Genomic DNA, 6,227 nt, shown 5'->3' with positions numbered 1-6,227 from the left:
CTTGCAGTTTTTGGCTTTTAAAAGCCTTCCTCAACCCCTTTCTCACAGCAATCTCAAATTTGGCTCAGAGACAGTTCATCCAGCTAGCAGCTAATCAATAAATCCTTTAGTTACAATAGGATGGAGCCCATGCTCCAGGGAAGTTTCTAGGAAACTCTATGTTGGCGAAATGACAGCTGATATTGTTGACCCTTCTTTTCTCTTCCTTGAATTTGGGTATAATTTCTGGAGCCATTGACTGTTCCTGCAACCATGGAGAAATGCCCGGAACCAATGCCAGCAGCTGCCTACCACTTCTGCAGGGTAATAAGAAAGCCAAAACCTATGCTTAAGCCACTGCTAGTTGAATTTTTCTGTTGTTTGCAGGGAGAGCACTCCTAACATATATGTTCTTGCAAAATGCAGATGGTTCTTATTTCATAATGTTTTATGAGGATTAAATACACAGAACATCTAACAGTTACCTGAATAGGCCATTTTCATAGCTCTTTGTCCATCATCCTACCTCCTGGATCAACTTAGCTATGTTTTAGAGGGAAACTGCAGTTGGATCTTGTCTGGCAGGCCACACTCAAGTGCAGTGTTCTGATTAGCAAAGTGTTAATTTTATATACAGTGACATAGAGTTAGGATTACATCTTCTGGTTGGTCTCATACTCCAATTTGTCATGTTGACTTTTTGTGTGGCTCTCTTTCTGCAGAAAAGTCACTGCTCCAGCATCTTCTTGGAGAGGGTGTAATTATGCTGAGCCCGTTTAATTATTTCCCTCTGGACCCATTAAGTACCTTTTGCCTACCCAGAAACTCCCTTGTCAGTTTTCTACAAGCTCAAAAGGCCTGGCATTATTTGCTGTTTGTCTTTGTTAATTTAGCTGCAGCCTAAAGCAGGACTGGGTACATCCAGAATGTAAGACTGCTATCAGCAAACATGGGTATGACTGGAGAGACCTGCATGGAAATTCTTCCCCTGCATGTGAACTTGATTCTGGCGTTGCCCATTTATCTTATATTTGAGTTATTTTTGGTCTTACATGGTCTCTATAAAAATGCATGCATGCCTGACAGACTTCTAAGCTTGCTAGTACCTGGCTGAGTTATGACAATGTAGTGGAAAGTAGTTAATAAAAAGAGAAAATGTTAAATGCGACTGGAACCTGCCTCTACAGGAAGATGGGAAGGACCCTGAAAAGGATGGATGGGGACTTACTTTGTCCATATAATTGTTTGGGACTTAAAATATGTATCAAGCAGCCGGGAATTGGTGGCACAGCCTTTAATCCCAGTACTCAGGAGGCAAAGGCAGGCAGATCTCTGTGAGTTGGATTATTTTTCTTACTGTGTGCCTATTGTCTCTCTCAGATGCCATGAACACTCATACCTCAGAGATACTGCAGGCTTAGTTCCAGACCATTCTGCTTCAAGAAAGTGTATATTGCAGGAAAGCAAGTCTCACAACTTGTTTTGGCTTTCAGTACGTATACAAGTTGTGCTGTGTGTTACAGGAATAATAGCATTGTGTGTCAAATAACATTGTATATGTCTCAATTAAAATATTCTTTACTAAGAACTTGTTAACTATTACCTCTGCCTTCAGCGAGTGATGGTATTTTTGCTGGTGGAAGTTTTGCCTTGATGTTGATAGCCTGACTGAACCAGCTTGTGATGTTCAATAGATACAAATCAATAAATGTTATAAATTGCACAATGAAACTCAAGAACAGAAATCACATGGTCACTTCTATTGATACAGAAAAAGGCTTTTGACAAAATCCAACATCCTTTCATGTTAAAAAGTCCTAAAGAGCCAGGCGATGGTGGTGCCCACCCTTAATCCCAGCACTCGGGAGGCAGAGACAGGTGGATGAGGCCAGCCTGGTCTACAGAGTGAGTTTCAGGATAGGCCAAAAGCTACAGAGGAGCCCTTTCTCTATGACCCCCCCTCAAAAAAGTCCTGAACATATTCAAAATAGAAAGAAATTATCTCAGCATGAAAAATCTATAGCCGGTATTATAAAGGAGAGAAAACTCAAAGCTTTGCTACCAACACCCGGAACAAGACAAAGGTGTCCACTCTCTCCACTCTTACTCAGTACAGAGCTAGGAGTCTTTTCTAGAGTAGTAACCTATGAGAAGCAAATAAAATGATACAAATAGGGGAGGAAGAAGTCAAAGTTTCATCACGAGCACATCATGATTCCATACATAAGAAACAGGATTGATCAGCACTTCCAGCAAAATGGGGGGTAAAAAATTAACACACTAAAATCATTATCCTTTTCATATACCAAAGACAAATACATATACATATACACGACATATACAAAGACTGAAAAAGAAATCAGGGAAGCAATCTCATTCATAGTAGTCTCAAACTAAACCATACCAACCACCTTGGAGCAACTCTATCCAAGGAGGTCTATAATGAAAACCTTAATATACAGAAATTGTATTAAGGAAATTGAGGGAGACACTAGAAAGAGCTCTCATGTTCATGAATTGGTGAGATTAGCATTGTAAAAATGGCCATCTACCAAAAACAGTCTACAGATTTAATGTGATCCCAATCAAAATTCTAGGGATGGTCTTGACAGAAATAGAAAAAAAAATGATTTTAAAATTCATATGGAAATACAAAAGACTAAGTAGCCAAAGAAATTCTGAGTAAAAGGAACACTTCTAGAAGTATCCCTATGCCTGATTTCAAGTTATACTACACAGCTACAATAATAAAGGCAGCATGCTACTGGCACAGATTGGGCATGTAGAACAATGGAATAAAATAGAGCGTAAAGGTTTACAGCTCTGAGGAGAAAGTTTTCCCTAATATGAGTATTGTAGCTCTGAGGGGAAATCCCCAATGCATGTGTCACCCATCTGAGGGGGAAGATTTCCTCAGCGAAAGCGTTTCAGCTGGGGGGAGGGTGGGGAGACGAGGGGGATGTTTCCCCAATGGAAGTGTTACAGCTCTGAGGTGAGAGGTTTCTCCTATGTGTTATAACTCTGAAAAGGTATCCTGGCAGTTGGGAGCCAAGGAATACCATAAAGTCACCCCACACAACAAATCTCACACAAGACAGTTATTGGAAAAGACACAAGAGGGTGTCTGCTTCTGCTTGGGAGAGAAGCAGCAAAGAACTTAACAGGAGGCAGGCTTATATAGGGTTTTTTTGGGAGGGAGGAGTTTTCCAGTGTAGAGATTTCCGGGGTAGAGATTTCAAGCCAAGCCCAGGGATTGATGGGATTTTGTGCTCACACCCAGAAGTGGGCCAGACAAACAAGGCCATGCAACTCTGAGCTACCTGATTTTTGACAAAGATGTAAAAAAATACACATTGGAGAGAAAAAAGCCTCTTCAACAAACGGTGCTTAGAAAAATAGATGTCTGCATGCAAAAGAATGAAACTGGATCCTTATTTTCACCCTGCATAAAACAATGCCAAATGGACCAAGAACCTCAAAATCATACCTGAAACTCTGAAATGCATAGTTGAGAAATCAGGGAGTACATTTCAAGATATAGGCATAGGCAAGGACTTTCTGAACAGGACTCTGATTGCCCAGGAAGGCCAATTATCAATAAATGCCATTTAATAAAATTAAAAGCAGGAGCAGAGGAAATTGATAACCAAATTAAGAGACTGAATATAGATTGGGAGAAAATCCTTGCAAGGTATTCATTTGACAGATGATTAGTATCTAGAAAACACAAAGAACTCAATAAACTAAAGAAAGCACACAACCCAATCAATACATGGGCTATAGAGAATTTAAAGAGACACAAATGGAGCCAGGCCACCTTTAATCCCAGCATTCAGGAAGCAGAGGCAGGCAAATTTCTGAATTTGAGGTCAGCCTGGTCCACAGAGCAAGTTCTAGGACAGCCAGGGCTACACAGAGAAACCCTGTCTTGAAAAACCAACCAACCAAACCAACCAAACCAAACCAAACCAAACCAAACCAAAACAAAAAACCAAACCCACAAATGGTTAATAAATACTCTGAAAAGTGCTTAATCTCCTTAGCCACCAGGGAAATGAAAATTAAAACAACTTTGGGATTCCATTTCACCCCACTCAGAGTTGCTATTCACCAAGAAGACAAAATACAAATTCTGGCAAGGATGTGGAAAAAGGAATCCTTCTCTGTTGTTGATGTGAGTGTAATCTGGTGTACCCACTGTGGAAAGCAGTGTGGAGGTTTCTCAAAAAGTTGAAAATAGAACTACTGTATGACCCAGCTATACTATTTCTGGGCATATATCCTAAGGATTCCATACTCTACTACAGACACACTTGCACTCCTGTGTTTACTGTGGTTCTACGCAAAGTAGCTAGGAAATGGAATCAGAGTAGATGTCCATCAGTTGTTGCATGGCCAGTGAAAATGTGGTATACATACACAATGGGATTTTATTCATCTGGAAAGAAAAGTAAAATTTGTAGGGAAATGAACAGTACAATATTGTGCTAGGTGAGGTAACCCAAGCCCAGAGAGACCAATGCCACGTGTTATTTCTCAGTGTGGATCTGAGTTTTAAACTTATATATTTATGTCTTTATTTGGATTGTCCGTAGACGTCAGTAAGCCAGAAAGCTCCGGCTAGAGGTGGAGGGAACGATGCCTCAGTACTGGGAGTAGATAGTGGCACAGGGGAGAATACTGGGAGTTAAAGGTTTCAGTAGGGATGAGGGCGGGGTAGGGGTGAGTTAACAAAACTAGTGATGTATGAAAAAGCCTTATGGAAATCCAATACATTGTATGTTAATTAGAAATAATTTAAAAAAGGGTTTTGAATGAAGGGCTAACAACATTAAGAACAGTAAAATGTTTAACATTACGAGGCCACTGGCAGTGGGTGCAAGATCTAACTCTAATGCACAAACTGACTCAGTGGAACCCATTCTATACGGAGAGATACCTTGCCCAGCCTAGACAGGGGTGTGGGGTGGAGAGGTGCCTTGGTCTGCCTCAACTAGATAATGGGACAGACTTAGTAGACTTCCTAGGGGAGGCCTCACCCTCTCCATGGAGCAGATGGGAGGAGGGGGAGAGGAGGGAGTGAAGGAAAGGAGGGAGGGGGAACTGGGATTGGAATGTAAAAAATAAATTAATGGAAAAAAAGTTTAATATTAGGAACGTCTCCACTCCCAGCACCTGGGAAGCAGAGGCAGGAGGAACAAAAGTGCGGACAGCATAGTGAGTTCTAAATCAGGCGGTATTTCACCCTTCTCTCAAAAATCATCAACATCCAGACTAGGAGACATAGCAGAGTTGACAGAGCACTGAAGTGGAGACACACTGTTGGGAACCAGCCACAACTGACTTGGTGCATGCAAGTTGCCGGGAACCTTGACTCTGTAAAAATGCAATTATCTGCCAAGCAGGATGATTAATTAACAAAGGATGCTAAATCTGGTCCCCAGAGAGCTTCAGCGTTCGACGACTCCTTTCTCTGAGTAATGGTGGATGTCTTACCCCTTTCCAGCTTGCCAGAACAACTTGTGGCTAAATTACTAAGGGGTGGTAATTCCATCTTAATGTAAAACGTGTGGAGATTCTTTTAACATGTCCAACAGCCAGGTGTATAGGTTGGCGGTACAGTTCTTAGGTAGCCCCTCAGAGGCTCTGGGTTCTAACCCTGATGGCAACAACTTGGCTGAATCACTTACTTTCTTTAGAGAGCATTTTTTTTTTTCTTGTCATCTGTACTAAACACAGAGAGGAGGTAGTAGCTTCCTGAATCCAGGGTTGTTTTCTGGACTAGGTTGAAAACCAACAAGCCTCATTGATTTTCCTGTCTCTGCCCACCTTGAAACTGGTATAAGCATCTGTGAGATACCTGGTTTGTTATGTGGGTGCTGGGTTCTGAACTCTGGTACTTAGGGATTACTCAGCAAGCACTCAGCCTAATCGCTCCAAGTGGCCACCTCTCCAAGACCCCTTATATATTAAGGGGCGGATGAAATGAAAAGAGGTGTAGCGAGCCCTATTTTGTGAACCCATTTTATCCGGGCATCGGACTTCCTCGTTCTTCAGGAGTCTCTGGGAACGGAGCAATGACAAGCATAACGTTTGAGGAAGGGGTCAAGCAGCATCTCTTTTGCGACCTGGGCCTACGCAGGAGAAGGCAGTTTGCAGTTCTCAGGTACCAGGTAGGGCGGTGATGATCAAGTCAAGTTATTCAAGGACCAAAGAGGAGCTCCAGGTAGACGTGTGGAGAACGCGGG

Source organism: Cricetulus griseus, chromosome 8 (assembly GCF_003668045.3).
Source record: "Cricetulus griseus strain 17A/GY chromosome 8, alternate assembly CriGri-PICRH-1.0, whole genome shotgun sequence".
In the NCBI taxonomy this organism is placed as follows: Eukaryota; Metazoa; Chordata; class Mammalia; order Rodentia; family Cricetidae; genus Cricetulus; species Cricetulus griseus.
This window is presented reverse-complemented; position numbering follows the sequence as displayed.